Source organism: Chinchilla lanigera, unplaced genomic scaffold (assembly GCF_000276665.1).
Source record: "Chinchilla lanigera isolate Chin_1 unplaced genomic scaffold, ChiLan1.0 scaffold00015, whole genome shotgun sequence".
Lineage (NCBI taxonomy): Eukaryota > Metazoa > Chordata > Mammalia > Rodentia > Chinchillidae > Chinchilla > Chinchilla lanigera.
The window spans coordinates 22,453,805-22,463,585 of record NW_004955416.1 but is presented as its reverse complement, the minus strand read 5'-3'; positions in this window follow the sequence as shown (position 1 = coordinate 22,463,585).

The window sequence follows — 9,781 nt, the reverse complement described above, 5'->3', positions numbered from 1 at the left end:
TCCCTCAGAGTAAGTACAGGTGATATCAAGAGTTGTTGCAGCAACAGCCACATCCAGGACCAGAGGATAGAAGGAGACCTTCCCCACGACTCTTAAAATGAATACAGGAGAAGCTGGGCCTGTGTTACAGCAGCACTCTTTTAGAGTGATGGGATACAATGTGACATTCTCTGGGCCCCATGCATGAATACAGGTGACTCTAGGTCTGTGGTCCTGGGTAGCTATAAACTCAAGGCTTTGAACACAAAGGAGAACTTCCCTACATCTTGAGCAACTGTGGTTGGTCCCAGGGTTTGTAGCAATGTTAGTCACTTTTATGAAGGATACCTTTCTAGGTCCCTCAGAGTATGTATATAAACCTTGGGCTTGTGGCACTGCTACATATTTTCCTAGAGCTATAGAATAGGTGACGACCTTCCCTATGGCCCCACTGGTTGAGCCTGGGTGGTTTTTTGGTTTGTGGCTTTTGGTTATCTGCTGATCTGTAGAGATGATATGCATGGTAATGTCCTTAGGCTATGTGGTGCTGTCCCCACATGCTCTGGTGGGCATGAGGGTTGTGGTATAGGTAGCCATCATTCAGGAGATAAAGGAGCCAGATGGGAGCTTCCCCTGGTCCCTCAGGATAAGCTTTGGTGATGCTTGGGAAGGAGACCAAACCTCTTTCCCACCATGTGAACACAAATGGTGCTGAGGTTTGGATCGAGTGGTAGTCATAGCTGGAGTTGCTAGAAATAGCTGGGATCTTTTCCAGCTCCTGATAAGTCAGAACTTGCCTCCAGTAACAATAGTTCCAAGGCTATGAGCTAGGAATAACACCCTTTCAAGTTCTTAGGGTTGAGGGTGGCTGTGACAACTATGGCCCTGAATCTGCAGGATACTGAGAAGTATGTTTTCTATCCAATGAGGTATGCATGGGCTCAAGTTTTCTGGCAAGGTCACCTACCTGCTCCTAAAACAAAGTGCACAGTGGCACTGGCTAGGGTAGAAAAATTGGATCTGGAGAAAGGGCCAAATTAAGTCCTTCTTTTGATCACAGGAGTCACTCATTGACCAGCTAATTCCTCAATTTGGATTCAATGCCTGTACGATTCATACTGTTCTGCCATTGAAACTGCTAGTCTACCCCTGTGATTGGGGTTTCTGGCACTTTCCTGAACCCTGTTTTCCAGTAGTATGGGGTCTCCTGGCCAGAGAGCAGGGCTGAAGTTGCAGATTGGTTTGTTCTTATCTCTATGCTGTGTTTCTTGTTCTCCCTACTGCTTAGGGTGACTTGTTTCTTTGCTGATTTCTGGATTTCTCCCTAATCTCTTTGCAATGTGGGTTTTTCTTCCCTGCCCTGGTTTTTCTCTGTGGCAGAGTTGCCTGCAGGTCATTTGTTTTCAACCTCAACTACAGCTATTGCTGCTGAGTCACCAGTAAGGAGAGGGGACAGATGAGTAAGTGACAGCTCACACAGGAGGTGCTACTTAGGCCCCAGAGGTTCTCAGCTGGGAGCAATTTTGTCCACCCTATCACCCTAACACCAGAAAGCATTTGGTACTCTCTAGAGACATTTTAAATCATTATTTTGTGGAATGAATACCGTGTATCCCAGTGCTGTTTCTCCCAATGTTGCACAGCGAGGAGCTATCTTGTCCAAAAGGTTAACATTGCCAGCCTTGAGGATCTCTAGTAAGTACCGTCGGGAGTAATGTCTCAATCTGTTCAGGCTTCTGTAATAAAATGCTATGGAATGGGTGGCTTATAATCAACAAATATTTATTTCTCATGGATCTGGAAGCTGTGACATCCAAGATCAATATACAAGCACAATTAATATTAGGTGGGAGCCTTCTTTTCACTTTCATCTTACATGGATCAAAGGGTAAAGGGTCTCTTTTGAACTTTTACAAGGACCCTAATGCCATCTATGAGAGTCTCATTGTCATGATATAATTGTCTGTCAAAGATCTCATCTCCCAATACCAACAGGTTAGAACCTCAACAACTAAATTTGGGGGATGTAGATGAAGATCATAGCAGGTTTAGGAACTTGAAAAGAGTAAGCAAAAGCTTTGTAGTTGCTAGTAATAAATTTTTTTTCTGAGTCCTAATTTTATGCAGATGCTCAATTTGTGAAAATTTACCAGGCTGTATGATTTTGTGTGTATGTTTGTGGGTTTGGGTGTAGTGTGTATAGTAACTCTGTAGAAGAAAATGGAATGTGCATGACATTTTTATGGTTCCTTACATCCTTTATAATTTCGATGCTATTATTTCTACTCTAGAAATGAAGAAACTGGGGCTCCAGGAAAATAAGTGGTTGGCTGCAGAGAAACTTAGAGTAAGCTGGTTCCTTATTGTCGAAGCTTGGACTGGATCCTTTATTTTTCCAGCTCCAGATCTTTAAGGTTATTCAACTCCAGGCCAGTAACAAGAACATGCTAATTATAGGCACTTGGATAGAAAAAAAAATGGTTTCCATTTTCATAGGATCCAAATTTGGGGTCAACCAGCACTCTTGAGTTTTTCTCCTCTTTTAAGTTGTTTGCTTCCTAACTGAGGAATGTATGATGGTAAGAGAGAGAAAATAGAGAAAACAGACAAGTGATACCTTTACAGATGCTCTGAGGATGGGAATAGAAATACAAAATTACTAAAGTTCCAAACATAATGGGAAGTTTTAAGACCATGTGTGAATTCCATTCATGATACTCTCACAGGTTATGAATAGTCAAAATCTAAGCTGAAAGCTAAGTGTACAGAGAAAAGGAATATTAATTACTGAAATGGATGACACACTACTCATTTTATAAATTTCACAGAGGCAACCCACATGAATACTAGATGCAAATAGCTCAACCAATTTGTTAGAAGCCTTTGGTAAGAAGCATAAGATAAAACTGTCCAAAAAACTCATGGTTTAAATGTCAGTCACCCTAAAATTGTACAAACTTAAAAGTATCCTTCCACTCTTCCCAAATTATGACCTTTTAGTAGTAGTTTGTGCAAAATCAGAATTGGAGCATCAATCAAAATCTAAATCCATATGGGCCATGTTAATTATGCAAAATATTTTGTAATCCATTAAAACCATGATTTCAAAGTGCCTTGACTATAATCATGTTCAATAAAAGATAGTGATTAATCTGATTGTAACTGGGCTTCTACTTTCAAATACAGTGAGATTCTTATTAGGGAATACATTGCTAACATTCCAAAGCTTAAATTTGGCGTGAGTGAGAGAGGCAATGGGTTGGCAAAAAGTTAAATAGAGATAACCATAACACCTATAAGTTACCTAAAAGAAATAGAAAATTCAGTGGAGTCTCCCAAAGCTCCAGTTTAGAATTTAATGTACAGCAAGAAAAACACAACCTGATAGAATGCAAATCATTTATGTGTTAAGATGCTAACAGTGATACATGCTAATGTATCTAGTTAAACAAATTTGTTTGCTCAGCGGGCCAAAGGAATATAGGTTATTGCTCACCTGTTTTAGCAGTATTACTAATGATTGGTACTGTGTAAATGCTTCAGGTAAAGTAAAAATAGAAAAAATATGTTCATATTATGTATCATATATAATATAACCTATATATGTATACTTTATATATTATATGTGCATCTATATATTGACACTCAGTAGCACTTCTACGTTTCCTCCAGTGAAAGCTGCTGCAAATGCAGAAGACAAACACAGCCAGGAGTAAATCTTCTGAGTCTGAGACACAGGCCTGCTTATCTCCCCTTGTGAGCTCTGCTCCCCGTCAGCTCACAGCTGTCTGTATGAAGAGAGACCCTGTCCTTGGCCATTGCTCTTCTGTGCTGCCCCAGTCAGACACGTTTGGTCCCCCACTGGTTATGCAGCAACCTCCTTTTGCTGCCTGGGTTGAGACCCAAAAGCAACACAGATGAAGTGCACATGATTCCTGCCTTAATTAGGGAAAAGCAATCTACTGTCGCTTTTACAGAGCAAAGAATTTTCCATTTGCTAATTTTTTTAGGAGGTTAAAACAAACAAAAAATAGGTGAGTAGTTAGCACTACGTAGGTCATGATTTATCTAGTGTGCTCACATTACATCAGTTATGCCAGCTCTTTATTGTGTAGTTAAACAAATAAGTTGTATGTTTGTACTTTTCCAACCAGTTGTTTTGATCTAATGTGAAGACATGGAGAAGGGTTGTGTGCATTACCATAATAAATTAAGGAAATAAAGTAAAATCTCAAGGCTTTTTAACTAAAAAGAATATCACAGCGGCTCATGCAGGTCCACACCTGTACCTGTAGCACTCTGGAAGGCTGAGGCAGGAGGATTATAATTTCACCCCAGCCTGGGTAATTTAGTGAATAAAAAAGTAAACTGGGGGTAGAGATGCATGTTTGTGTGAAGCATCTAGGTTCAATCCCCAGCATTGAAAAAAAAAAATCGCAATAAAATCTTTCAAGAGAGGAGCTGGATTGAGTAAATGTCTTACATTCCAGTGCTGAGCAGCCTCTTGGCATTGCTCCACACATTTCTCTACCAGCTTTCAAAGTCAGCAAGAGGCAAACTTTGAATATTTTCCCTAAAACTGAAAGTGCTTGTGTTCTTACTTGGAGTCCATCAATCAGTCTTTAGAAATGTGTGAAATTACACAAAATTTATGGATATGTGTGTGCATGCGTACGCGTGCCTACCTGCCTACATCCATCTGATCTGTCTAATTTATTTCTTTCCATGGGAGAAAAAAAATACATAGCCTGTCTCAGATACTCAAAGTTTTATGACCTTTTTGCTTTACAAACTTTAATGTGTGAAAGGGAAAAATAAAATCACTCCTGTGAGAGGGGCAGTCCCATGTGCCGTTCTCAGTGAATATAAGTACAACCTGTAAAGCAAATAAAAACTTTCGGGCACATTTCACATCTTGAGGTTTTATGGGGCAGTTTGCTCCTGTAAAGGAACTTTTTAATGCTTCAGTAGCAATCAGTTAGGGGAAGTGATTTTAGTAGTCCTGAATATAAAGCTCAATTTCAAATGATGATTGATCTGTGTCGAGGAAAGAACTGAATATCCAAATGCAATCAGAGCTATTTTGAGTTTGTAGCTGAAAATGATTCTAGTACTTACACAAAATTTAAAAGTTTATGTGCATTGGTTTTGAGAAATATATTTAAAATGTAAAGATATGATTGTCTCTCTCTTTTCATCTTTAAGAACCTTCAGAGTAATTGGTCTCAGTGTCTTTATAATATAGGAATGTATGCATTTATATTTCATAGCTTTCTTTTTTAGTAAACATGCAGAAATTATAGACTTAAGTTTACTGCTCTAAAATTTTCAGAGTGATAGGTTCATGTAATTGGAATTGACACCCCTGCCTGAAGAAGCTCAAAACACAGAATATTAGCATCACACCAGGACCCACTTTACAACATTATTTATTCCCTATACCCACTTTTCTAACTTCTACAGCCATATATCATGTTTTCCTGTTTTTGAACTTTGGAAATGAAATTATCCATTGCATCTATTTGCCTTTGAAGTTCTTTGGTTGAGCCCTCTTTGTGTAAACCTTCTCTGTGTTTTATATATCACAGTAGTCTTATTTCTGTATAGTATACTGCTTTATAGTCACAATTTTAGGGTCAGTTCAGACATTAATGGAAATAGACTTTCCAGTTTGGGAATAACACAAGTACTGCTATGAATATTCTTTGACATGTCATTTGTTGAACATATGAACATATTTGTTGGTTAAAATATACAACTTGGGGGAAGGGTCAGAAGGCATCTATTTGGTGAGCTCTAATAGATACTGCCAAGTACTTTCCCAAAGTGTTTGCACCAGTTTATAATCCTGCAATGTTTCAGCATTTGTTTTCTCATGTACTTGAGCAATGTTTCAGCATTTGTTTTCTCATGCACTTGACAATGCTTCATATTGACTTGTTCATTTTATCCACCTGAATAATAAGTAGTTTATTATTTTTGTGGTTTTACTTTGTATTTGCCTCATGGCTAATGATATCAAGCCACTTTTCATGTTTTCTACCCACTTGGGTATGTGCTCTTTTGTGTAGTGCAATTCAAGTGGATTTTTTTCACAAAAAATTTCATCTGGGTTATTTGACTTTTCACTGTAGAAGTTATTTCTGTATTCTGGAAATGAATCTTAGGTCTTATATTTAGAAAATCGTATCTTCTATTTTGTGGCTCATCATTTTACTCTTACTGATGTTTTCAATTTGAAGATAAATTTTAATGTTCTGTAATGCATGATGTATTTTACTTTATGATTAACACGTTGCTTCCACTTTACAACATTTGTGCTTATCACACAGGTATAAAGACATTCTCTTGTTTCTTTCTGAAATCTTCATCTTCCACTTTTGGACCTGCCGCTCATATTGAATTGATATTTGGCTGTAGTAAAAGGAGGCAATTGATATTTATTTGATCCATGTGAATATTAAAATAACCCAGCACAGTTTTACAAAATAATCTTTTTCCTACATGCTCCAACTATGTTATGTTTGATATAAATCAGGTTACAGGTTAGAAGATATATGAGAGTTCTGTCACTTGCACCATTTTCAACGTCTTTGATCTGTCTGGGATCAGTCTATTCTTACACCAATGTCACATTTTCTTTGTTACAGTGGCTTTATAATTCACCTTATATCTGTTAGTAGTTACCTTTTCTACAGTAGTGCTTCTGGTATTCTTGGAGTTTTGCATTTTATATAATAGAATTATCTGATCAATCCCTGCTAAAATTTCCAATAATTTTAAAAATCAGGATTACATTCAATCCATTGACACATTCATTTTGCATTTTATGAATTCATTAATTATTTTTCTATGATTTTAGTTTAGAGTCTTGTATACTTTTCATAACTGTAAATCTGTGTTGGTAAGATAGATTCTTTTTTGACTATGTTGGGTTTTTTTGTTTGTTTGTTTTTTGTTTTTTTTCTGGTACCGGGAATTGAACTCACAACCTTGCGCTTGCCAGGCAGGTGCTGTGCCCCTGAGCTAAATCCCCAGCCCTATGTTGGGTTTTGAAATGAGCCCTATATTGGCCCCATAGTATGTACAAGAAAGTAATCTCAGTTTTGCTAGTTTCTAGGAGAATTTGTGTAAGACTGGTTTCCCCCTTTGAATTTTTGGAGGAATTCCAAAGATTTTGATTGTTATTATTAGGTAGGCTCTCACATCTAAAGCACTTAGACAGTAGGTAGAATTTGATAAGTGCTATAAAATATTAACATTTTTTATGTCTTGGAACATCCATTATCACCACACAAATCATTACATTATGATGCCAAGAATGAACAGCAGGCTTTATTCAGACAGGTAACATGCTTTAAGCAATGCCTTTAGAAGTCACCTTCAGAATTTCAGCTTTTATTCAATTATCAATAGACTACTCAACATTTTCAGAAGATATTTTATTCTGTTGCCATAAAATTATTATTACATTAAAGAAAGTGAGCTTAGACAGCACAAGTTTAAATGATGAATGTGGCTAACTTCACTCAAACCCATGAGGAATTCTTTGAAGATAAAGGGGACACTGACTTCATGACACATGCAGTTCCTCTTACTCACCAGTCCCACAGACCTTCTTTCATTCCTAACCACCGCCTTTTCTCTCTTTCTCATGGAAGACTTTTCAAGTTACCTTCATTGCATGGGCGCTTTATTTTTTTTACATTCAGAAAAACATGGTTAACATTCCTGTCACGACTGAAATGACTCATTGTCAGAGTTCCTAAAACTATGTCATTAAGGTTATGACTCTATACTCAACTTATGTGCTCTCACTTGAATTTGGTGTATTAAGCACACCTCTATTCTTGAAACCCAGTTCATTGAATTCTAAAACAACACTTACTGATTTTTTTTCTGTTTGCTTCTTCTCATTTACTCTTTCTTTTGTGTTCTCCTTAACCAACTCATCTTTACCTGTATGACTTTGAGTGATGAGTTCAAAGTTCACTTTTTGAAGTATGTATCTTCACGTTTTAGTGTTGTCCTTTAAATGTATCTCTGCAGGTACAGTATCCTTTTGGGATGCCATATTCATGTTTATCCCTGTTTAATATTACCATTTGGAGACCTCTTGGGTCCCTCAAATTCAACACTTTTAAAAATTACTCCACCAGTTCATTCCAAGACTGCTTCTAAGAGGTAAAAGGCAATGCCATCTTTCTAGACTTGGAGATACTTTTCTTTCTTTCTTTCTTTTTTTTTTTTTTTTTTTTTTTGGTACCTTTATTTAAACTCCAAAGGCCTGGAATATAGCTCAGTTGCACAGTGCCTACCTGGCAAGTGCCAATACCAAAAAAAAAAAAAAATTAGACTTCAGAATATCATTATTAGAAACATTAATTCTTAATCTACCCAGCGTAGCTAGAGTGATCTTCTTCTTGAAACTTAAATCTTGCCATTGCTTGAAAGTATCTGTTTAATGTCAGCCCATTCCAAAAGGCTATTATATGCAGGGATATCATCAGTGTTCAATATGCTTGTAACATCTTAAGTTACAAGTAAACAAAACAGAATCAAAAATTTGTTTTACCACCTACACATGAATATCTTTTCTTCTGACACGTAGGAAAGAACTTCTTCAAATAGAAGACATTGCTTAATTTAAAATTGGGATCGCCAGAGATCATAAATGATATCACAGAAAATCAGCTTTCTACTTGATACAAAGAATTACTCTCCAGATCAGACCACACTAATCTATCTGACTCAGAACTTTTTCTAATAACAGCAGAGAAAAGGCACAGAAAGAAAAGACCTATGAACCGGTCTGTTGGATATGTGATTCCTGAGTATCTGTGACAGCTGGGATAAGATGACCAATAGGGAAGAAGAGGAATCAAGGACTCTGGAACTGAGTTACTACAGAATATGGCAAATACGGCAGAAAGATTTTTCTGTGGCTTAATGTATCCTTCAGAATTCATTTGTTGGAAACATCCTTGAAGTCATAAGTTAATGGTATTTGGGGGTAGAAAATTTAAACAGTAGTTAGGATTAGATGAGTTTATGATGGTGTTACCCCATCAGGGCAATAACAGTTTTATCAGGAAGAGGAGGAGGAAGGAAAACAGGATGGGGAAGAATAGGAGGAGGAAAAGATGAGCAGTAGGAGGAAGAACAGGAGGAGGGAGAGAAGGGTTGGCATGCTTGTTCTGTCTGACAGAGGAGGACCTCTGAAATGTTAAGCTGCAGTAAGAAGGCCTTCTCCAGAGCCAAAGTCAGCAGTGGGCTCTTGGACTTCCATAACCATAAGTAAATATTAAATTGCTTTATAAATTTACAATTCGGTAGCATTCAACAACAGCAACAGAAAACAGACCAAGACAGATATATAAGATGGGAGCACATCAAAGACAAGGTGAACTCTCATCCAGCGACTTCTAGAAGTTTTGAAAGACAGTAGAATTTAGGTAGAAAGTGAGGGAAAATACATTCCAAGTGAAAAGGATAATCGGAATGAGGATTAATCTGGCATGATATAATTGGCATCACGGCCATGACTGGTAAAAGAATACAGAGGCTCATCGTGGAATTGGTCATCTGAACAGAAGTAGATAAGGGAAGAAACATAGCAACAGTTGGTCTACTTGATTTTATGGGGTGAGAGATGAGGGGGCAAACCACAAAGAATAAAAATGGGGTGCTTGAGAAGGTTCCAGTCTAGAAGACACCCATGCCAATATGGAAAATGGGATACTTGAAGGCTATAATATGGAAGTAAAGGTCCTGCAGGCAGAAAGAGAAGTGACATATACTT